This window comes from Cebidichthys violaceus, unplaced genomic scaffold, assembly GCF_023349555.1.
Source record: "Cebidichthys violaceus isolate CVI_PGR_0920_01 unplaced genomic scaffold, fCebVio1.0.p SCAF_303, whole genome shotgun sequence".
NCBI classification, from domain to species: domain Eukaryota; kingdom Metazoa; phylum Chordata; class Actinopteri; order Perciformes; family Stichaeidae; genus Cebidichthys; species Cebidichthys violaceus.
In genome coordinates this window covers 30001-40000 of record NW_027176488.1, presented here as the reverse complement: position 1 = coordinate 40000, position 10000 = coordinate 30001, and positions in this window count along the sequence as shown.

The window sequence follows — 10000 nt, the reverse complement described above, 5'->3', positions numbered from 1 at the left end:
GAGTTTCCGAAATCGTGCGCAAGGTGGCTTGGTTACCCTCTACCAAAATGGGTCACAACGGGATAGGCAAAAACCAATAAGCGCTGAAGGTTTCAGCGCTTCACAGAATTCGCCTAGAGACACTCTGTCGTTTTTCTGGGTTTTGCGCCCCTGGAATACTTGCACGTCAACGAAGCGCTGAACCCTTCAGCGCTTAGTGTTGCCTAGAAAAACTTTGTCGTTTTTCTGGGTTTTGCGCCCCTGGAATACTTGCACGTCAACGAAGCGCTGAACCCTTCAGCGCTTAGTGTTGCCTAGAAAAACTTTGGCGTTTTTCTGGGTTTTACGCCCCTGGAATTCTTGCACGTCAACGAAGCGCTGAAGCCTTCAGCGCTTAGTGTTGCCTAGAAAAACTTTGGCGTTTTTCTGGGTTTTACGCCCCTGGAATTCTTGCACGTCAACGAAGCGCTGAAGCCTTCAGCGCTTAGTGTTGCCTAGAAAAACTTTGTCGTTTTTTTTTTTTTTTTCTTCCTTTATCACATTATGCTTAAAATCATCATTTAATCCGTTTTAAGCTCACAATCTTGGTGTGAAACATCCTCCAGAAGCAGCCGCTGTAACTGTCTGGAGGACGTGCGTAAAGAGGCCGTACACATCATAATTTAATCCGTTTTATTGACATAATGCTGGGTCAAAAATCCTCCACAAACAGCCGCTATAACTGTCTGGAGGACGTGCGTAAAGAGGCCGTACACATCATAATTTAATCCGTTTTATTGACATAATGCTGGGTCAAAAATCCTCCGCAAACAGCCGCTATAACTGTCTGGAGGACGTGCGTAAAGAGGCCGTACACATCATAATTTAATCCGTTTTATTGACATAATGCTGGGTCAAAAATCCTCCGCAAACAGCCGCTGTAACTGTCTGGAGGACGTGCGTAAAGAGGCCGTACACATCATAATTTAATCCGTTTTATTGACATAATGCTGGGTCAAAAATCCTCCGCAAACAGCCGCTATAACTGTCTGGAGGACGTGCGTAAAGAGGCCGTACACATCATAATTTAATCCGTTTTATTGACATAATGCTGAGTCAAAAATCCTCCGCAAACAGCCGCTATAACTGTCTGGAGGACGTGCGTAAAGAGGCCGTACACATCATAATTTAATCCGTTTTATTGACATAATGCTGGGTCAAAAATCCTCCGCAAACAGCCGCTGTAACTGTCTGGAGGACGTGCGTAAAGAGGCCGTACACATCATAATTTAATCCGTTTTATTGACATAATGCTGGGTCCAAAATCCTCCACAAACAGCCGCTATAACTGTCTGGAGGACGTGCGTAAAGAGGCCGTACACATCATAATTTAATCCGTTTTATTGACATAATGCTGAGTCAAAAATCCTCCGCAAACAGCCGCTATAACTGTCTGGAGGACGTGCGTAAAGAGGCCGTACACATCATAATTTAATCCGTTTTATTGACATAATGCTGGGTCAAAAATCCTCCGCAAACAGCCGCTGTAACTGTCTGGAGGACGTGCGTAAAGAGGCCGTACACATCATAATTTAATCCGTTTTATTGACATAATGCTGGGTCAAAAATCCTCCGCAAACAGCCGCTGTAACTGTCTGGAGGACGTGCGTAAAGAGGCCGTACACATCATAATTTAATCCGTTTTATTGACATAATGCTGGGTCAAAAATCCTCCGCAAACAGCTGCTGTGACTGTCTGGAGGACGTGCGTAAAGAGGCTGTTATTGTCATCTGTCAATCCGTTTTAAGATCACAATCTGAGGGAAAGCACCCTCCAGAAACAGTCGCTGTGACAGTCTGGAGGACGCGCGTAAAGAGGCTGTTATTGTCATCTGTCAATCCGTTTTGAGCTCACAATCTGAGGGAAAGCATCCTCCAGAAACAGTCGCTGTGACAGTCTGGAGGACGCGCGTAAAGAGGCTGTTATTATCATCTGTCAATCCGTTTTGAGCTCACAATCTGAGGGAAAGCATCCTCCAGAAACAGTCGCTGTGACAGTCTGGAGGACGCGCGTAAAGAGGCTGTTATTGTCATCTGTCAATCCGTTTTGAGCTCACAATCTGAGGGAAAGCATCCTCCAGAAACAGTCGCTGTGACAGTCTGGAGGACGCGCGTAAAGAGGCTGTTATTGTCATCTGTCAATCCGTTTTAAGGTCACAATATGATGGAAAGCATCCTCCAGAAACAGTCGCTATAACTGTCTGGAGGACGTGCGTAAAGAGGCCGTTAACGTCATCTGTCAATCCGTTTTAAATTCACAATCCGAGGCAAAGCCTCCTCCAGAAACAGTCGCTATAACTGTCTGGAGGACGTGCGTAAAGAGGCCTTTAACGTCATCTGTCAATCCGTTTTGAGCTCACAATCTGAGGGAAAGCATCCTCCAGAAACAGTCGCTGTGACAGTCTGGAGGACGTGCGTAAAGAGGCCGTACACATCATAATTTAATCCGTTGTATTGACATAATGCTGGGTCAAAAATCCTCCGCAAACAGCCGCTATAACTGTCTGGAGGACGCGCGTAAAGAGGCCGTTAACGTCATCTGTCAATCCGTTTTAAATTCACAATCCGAGGCAAAGCCTCCTCCAGAAACAGTCGCTATAACTGTCTGGAGGACGTGCGTAAAGAGGCCGTTAATGTGGCGAGAGAGTCCGTTTAAAGCTCACAATGTGAGGCGAAACATCCTCCAGCAACAGCCGCTATAACTGTCTGGAGGACGTGCGTAAAGAGGCCGTTAACGTCATCTGTCAATCCGTTTGAAATTCACAATCCGAGGCAAAGCCTCCTCCAGAAACAGTCGCTATAACTGTCTGGAGGACGTGCGTAAAGAGGCCGTTAATGTGGCGAGAGAGTCCGTTTAAAGCTCACAATGTGAGGCGAAACATCCTCCAGCAACAGCCGCTATAACTGTCTGGAGGACGTGCGTAAAGAGGCCGTTAACGTCATCTGTCAATCCGTTTTAAATTCACAATCCGAGGCAAAGCCTCCTCCAGAAACAGTCGCTATAACTGTCTGGAGGACGTGCGTAAAGAGGCCGTTAATGTGGCGAGACAGTCCGTTTAAAGCTCACAATGTGAGGCGAAACATCCTCCAGCAACAGCCGCTATAACTGTCTGGAGGACGTGCGTAAAGAGGCCGTTAACGTCATCTGTCAATCCGTTTGAAATTCACAATCCGAGGCAAAGCCTCCTCCAGAAACAGTCGCTATAACTGTCTGGAGGACGTGCGTAAAGAGGCCGTTAATGTGGCGAGAGAGTCCGTTTAAAGCTCACAATGTGAGGCGAAACATCCTCCAGCAACAGCCGCTATAACTGTCTGGAGGACGTGCGTAAAGAGGCCGTTAACGTCATCTGTCAATCCGTTTGAAATTCACAATCCGAGGCAAAGCCTCCTCCACAAACAGCCGCTATAACTGTCTGGAGGACGTGCGTAAAGAGGCTGTTATTGTCATCTGTCAATCCGTTTTGAGCTCACAATCTGAGGGAAAGCATCCTCCAGAAACAGTCGCTGTGACAGTCTGGAGGACGTGCGTAAAGAGGCCGTACACATCATAATTTAATCCGTTGTATTGACATAATGCTGGGTCAAAAATCCTCCGCAAACAGCCGCTATAACTGTCTGGAGGACGTGCGTAAAGAGGCTGTTAACGTCATCTGTCAATCCGTTTTAAATTCACAATCTGAGGAAAAGCATTCTCCAGAAACAGTCGCTGTGACAGTCTGGAGGACGTGCGTAAAGAGGCCGTACACATCATAATTTAATCCGTTGTATTGACATAATGCTGGGTCAAAAATCCTCCGCAAACAGCCGCTATAACTGTCTGGAGGACGCGCGTAAAGAGGCTGTTAACGTCATCTGTCAATCCGTTTTAAATTCACAATCTGAGGGAAAGCATTCTCCAGAAACAGTCGCTGTAACTGTCTGGAGGACGTGCGTAAAGAGGCCGTACACATCATAATTTAATCCGTTTTATTGACATAATGCTGGGTCAAAAATCCTCCACAAACAGCCGCTGTGACAGTCTGGAGGACGCGCGTAAAGAGGCCGTTAACGTCATCTGTCAATCCGTTTTAAATTCACAATCCGAGGCAAAGCCTCCTCCAGAAACAGTCGCTATAACTGTCTGGAGGACGTGCGTAAAGAGGCCGTTAACGTCATCTGTCAATCCGTTTTAAATTCACAATCCGAGGCAAAGCCTCCTCCAGAAACAGTCGCTATAACTGTCTGGAGGACGTGCGTAAAGAGGCCGTTAACGTCATCTGTCAATCCGTTTTAAATTCACAATCCGAGGCAAAGCCTCCTCCAGAAACAGTCGTTGTAACTGCCTGGAGGACGCGCGTAAAGAGGCCGTTAACATAATCAGTTAATCCGTTTGAAAGTCATTTTCTAAGGCAGCGCTTCCCCGCAACACTCCGCTGTTGTCCGTCAAAACTCGGATCTCCCAGGCCCAGCCAGAACGCTCCATTCGCGGGGAAGAGACGTCCGCAACACACCGCTGTTGTCCGTCAAAAAATCGGATCACATAGGCCGAGCATAATGGCTTTAAATCGGATAAAGTACTTCCGCGTTGTCGCCTGTCTTTGCCGCCCTGGTAACCGGGAGTCGGGCCGAAATTATCTCCGTGGTGCCTTCACTTTTCCGGCCTTCTTGTAGTAAAGCTGTCGCTGTCTTTTCATGATAGACAGATTTTTGAAAAACCGGTTTCACAAAATGTGCGCAAGGTGGCTTGGTTACCCCCTACCAAAAGTGGTCACATCGGGATAGGCAAAAACCAATAAGCGCTGAAGGCTTCAGCGCTTATTGGTTTTTGCCTAGAGACACTCTGTCGTTTTTTGGAGGTTCGCGCCCCTGGAATTCTTGCAAGTCAGCGAAGCGCTGAAGCCTTCAGCGCTTCGTGTTGCCTAGAAACACTTTGGCGTTTTGCTGGGTTTTACGCCCCTGGAACTCTTGCGAGTCAGCGAAGCGCTGAAGCCTTCAGCGCTTCGTGTTGCCTAGAGACACTTTGGCGTTTTTCTGACTTTTACGCCCCTGGAACTCTTGCGACTCAACGAAGCGCTGAAGCCTTCAGCGCTTCGTGTTGCCTAGAGTCACGTCACATACGCGGCTGGGTTTTTTTTTCCCTTTTTCTTCCTTTTTCCGGGATTTTCGTGCCCCAGAGCATGCCTCTCTCCCTGGGATGCCTCCGACTGCTGCTCCATGCCCTCTCTCTCTCTCTCTCTCTCTCTCTCTCTCTCTCTCTCTCTCTCTCTCTCTCTCTCTCTCTCTCTCTCTCTCTCTCTCTCTCATCATCCCAGTTTAGGGCGCTTTTTCCGGGCATTAGCTCACGTAGCAACATCAGCACCATGGACAGCACCACGGACAGCGCCCTGGACGTCATTTACCAGGGAAAGGGGGCACATTTCCCGGATCTTTGACCTCCACCGCATCCCCTAGGCCCCTGCCAACACTGCCACAAGAGGGCCCGAAAAACGGATGGTGAGAAAGGGTAAATTCGGGCGTGGAAAGCACCCCCACTCTCATCTCACCCACACCCGGAAAACAGCACTTTTTCCGGGTGGGCCTCTTCCAGAGCATCCCTTGGGCTCCCCCCAACACTCCCACAAAATGACCCGAAAAAAAGAGGGTGGGAAAGGGTAAGTTCGGGCTGAAAAGCACCCAGACACACATCTCGCTCACGCCCGGAAAACAGCACTTTTTCCGGGTGACTCACCTCCAGAGCATCCCCTGGGCTCCCCCCAACACTCCCACAAAAGGGCCCGAAAAACGGATGGTGAGAAAGGGTAAATTCGGGCGTGGAAAGCACCCCCACTCTCATCTCACCCACACCCGGAAAACAGCACTTTTTCCGGGTGGGCCTCCTCCAGAGCAACCCCCTGGCACCCAGCAACACTCCCACAAAAGGACCCGAAAAAAAGAGGGTGAAAAAGGGTAAGTTTGGGCTGAAAAGCACCCAGACACACATCTCGCTCACGCCCGGAAAATGGCACTTTTTCCGGGTGACTCACATCCAGAGCATCCCCTGGGCTCCCAGCAACACTCCCACAAAAGGGCCCGAAAAACGGAGGGTGGGAAAGGGTAAATTCGGGCGTGGAAGGCACCCCCACTCTCATCCCTTCCACACCCGGAAAACGAGCACTTTTTCCGGGTGACTCACCTCCAGAGCATCCCCTGGGCTCCCCCCAACACTCCCACAAAAGGGCCCGAAAAACGGATGGTGAGAAAGGGTAAATTCGGGCGTGGAAAGCACCCCCACTCATCTCACCCACACCCGGAAAACAGCACTTTTTCCGGGTGGGCCTCCTCCAGAGCAACCCCCTGGCACCCAGCAACACTCCCACAAAAGGACCCGAAAAACGGAGGGTGGGAAAGGGTAAATTCGGGCGTGGAAAGCATCCCCACTCTCATCTCCTCCACACCCGGAAAAAGAGCACTTTTCCCGGGTGGGCCTCCTCCAGAGCATCCCCCTGGCACCCAGCAACACTGCCACAAAAGGGCCTGAAAAAAGAAGGGTGAGAAAGGCAAAGTCCGGGCTGAAGAGCACCCAGACACACATCTCGCTCACGCCCGGAAAAAAGCACTTTTTCCCCGGTAAAACACCTCCAGAGCATCCCCTGGGCTCCCCCCAACACTGACACAAAAGGGCTAGAAAAACAGAAGAGGAGAAAGGGTAAATTCGGGCGTGGAAAGCACCCCCACTCTCATCTCACCCACACCCGGAAAACAGCACTTTTTCCGGGTGGGCCTCCTCCAGAGCATCCCCCTGGCACCCAGCAACACTGCCACAAAAGGGCCTGAAAAAAGAAGGGTGAGAAAGGCAAAGTCCGGGCTGAAGAGCACCCAGACACACATCTCGCTCACGCCCGGAAAAAAGCACTTTTTCCGGATAAAACACCTCCACAGCATCCCCCTGGCACCCAGCAACACTGACACAAAACGGTCCGAAAAACAGAAGGGGAGAAAGGATAAATTCGGGTGTGGAAAGCACCCCCACTCTCATCTCATCCACACCCGGAAATAAGGCACCTATCCCGGCCACAGGACCTCCGCAGCATCCCCCTGGTCACCCTCCACCACCTCTGCTTAAAGCAGACCGAAATAGTGGGAGAAAGTGTGGGAAAAGCACTCCCACAGCACCAGCCTCATCCACTCATCCACACCCGGAAATCAGGCACCTTTCCCGGCCACAGGACCTCCGCAGCATCTCCCTGGTCACCCAGCATCACCTCTGCTTAAAGCAACCCGAAATAGTGGGAGAAAGTGTGTGAAAAGCACTCACACAGCACCAGCCTCATCCACTCATCCACACCCGGAAATCAGGCACCTTTCCTGGCCACAGGACCTCCGCAGCACCCCCCTGGTCACCCAGCATCACCTCTGCTTAAAGCAGACCGAAATAGTGGGAGAAAGTGTGAGAAAAGCACTCCCACAGCACCAGCCTCATCCACTCATCCACACCCGGAAATCAGGCACCTATCCCGGCCACAGGACCTCCGCAGCATCCCCCTGGTCACCCTCCATCACCTCTGCTTAAAGCAGACCGAAATAGTGGGAGAAAGTGTGTGAAAAGCACTCCCACAGCACCAGCCTCATCCACTCATCCACACCCGGAAATCAGGCACCTTTCCTGGCCACAGGACCTCCGCAGCACCCCCCTGGTCACCCAGCATCACCTCTGCTTAAAGCAGACCGAAATAGTGGGAGAAAGTGTGAGAAAAGCACTCCCACAGCACCAGCCTCATCCACTCATCCACACCCGGAAATAAGGCACCTATCCCGGCCACAGGACCTCCGCAGCATCCCCCTGGTCACCCTCCATCACCTCTGCTTAAAGCAGACCGAAATAGTGGGAGAAAGTGTGTGAAAAGCACTCCCACAGCACCAGCCTCATCCACTCATCCACACCCGGAAATCAGGCACCTTTCCTGGCCACAGGACCTCCGCAGCACCCCCCTGGTCACCCAGCATCACCTCTGCTTAAAGCAGACCGAAATAGTGGGAGAAAGTGTGAGAAAAGCACTCCCACAGCACCAGCCTCATCCACTCATCCACACCCGGAAATAAGGCACCTATCCCGGCCACAGGACCTCCGCAGCATCCCCCTGGTCACCCTCCATCACCTCTGCTTAAAGCAGACCGAAATAGTGGGAGAAAGTGTGTGAAAAGCACTCCCACAGCACCAGCCTCATCCACTCATCCACACCCGGAAATCAGGCACCTTTCCTGGCCACAGGACCTCCGCAGCACCCCCCTGGTCACCCAGCATCACCTCTGCTTAAAGCAGACCGAAATAGTGGGAGAAAGTGTGAGAAAAGCACTCCCACAGCACCAGCCTCATCCACTCATCCACACCCGGAAATAAGGCACCTTTCCCGGCCACAGGACCTCCGCAGCACCCCCCTAGTCACCCACCAACACCTCTGACTCAAGCTCCCACCAAAAACGGGGAAAAAATAAAAAATAGCCCTCCAAAAACACCCCCCCCCAACCGGACCCACCCCCACCCGGCCACCCCTCACCAAAAGCCCGCAGAGACACCTCCGGCAGCTACCCTTCTAACCCCGTCTCCAGGCGGTCCCGGGCCCCCACACTTAAGCACCCTCTCTGGGTTAAAACCAAAACTCCGACCGTTCAGGACGTTCATGCCCCTGGTAATTTAGTTTCGTGCCCCTGGTAGATGGGAGAGAAGCGCTAAAGCCTTCAACTAGCCGAGCTAGAGCCTCCAAAGCGGCCTCCACAACCACAATACAGGGCCTGGAGGTCAGTTTGCTGGTTTTTTTCTAAGTGTAATTCCAAACTGCAACTCTCACTTTGTCCACAGGATGGCGACATTGGACTGCAAGTGAGCTCCAAGCGGTTGAATGTAAATGATTTATCCGGCCTTATGACCCTAAAAACGGACACTTTTACACATATAAGCTGGATGAAATACATTTCACGTGGTCCTGGTCCTCTGAGCGAGTACCAGAGAGCTAGGCAGAGCCAGGCTATGTCCCTAGGCCGAGCTGGAGCCTCCAAAGCGGCCTCCACAACCACAATACAGGGCCTGGAGGTCAGTTTGCTGGTTTTTTTCTAAGTGTAATTCCAAACTGCAACTCTCACTTTGTCCACAGGATGGCGACATTGGACTGCAAGTGAGCTCCAAGCGGTTGAATGTAAATGATTTATCCGGCCTTATGACCCTAAAAACGGACACTTTTACACATATAAGCTGGATGAAATACATTTCACGTGGTCCTGGTCCTCTGAGCGAGTACCAGAGAGCTAGGCAGAGCCAGGCTATGTCCCTAGGCCGAGCTGGAGCCTCCAAAGCGGCCTCCACAACCACAATACAGGGCCTGGAGGTCAGTTTGCTGGTTTTTTTCTAAGTGTAATTCCAAACTGCAACTCTCACTTTGTCCACAGGATGGCGACATTGGACTGCAAGTGAGCTCCAAGCGGTTGAATGTAAATGATTTATCCGGCCTTATGACCCTAAAAACGGACACTTTTACACATATAAGCTGGATGAAATACATTTCACGTGGTCCTGGTCCTCTGAGCGAGTACCAGAGAGCTAGGCAGAGCCAGGCTATGTCCCTAGGCCGAGCTGGAGCCTCCAAAGCGGCCTCCACATCCACAATACAGGGCCTGGAGGTCAGTTTGCTGGTTTTTTTCTAAGTGTAATTCCAAACTGCAACTCTCACTTTGTCCACAGGATGGCGACATTGGACTGCAAGTGAGCTCCAAGCGGTTGAATGCAACTGATTTATCCGGCCTTATGACCCTAAAAACGGACACTTTAACACATATAAGCTGGATGAAATGCATTTCACGTGGTCCTGGTCCTCTGAGCGAGTACCAGAGAGCTAGGCAGAGCCAGGCTATGTCCCTAGGCCGAGCTGGAGCCTCCAAAGCGGCCTCCACATCCACAATACAGGGCCTGGAGGTCAGTTTGCTGGTTTTTTTCTAAGTGTAATTCCAAACTGCAACTCTCACTTTGTCCACA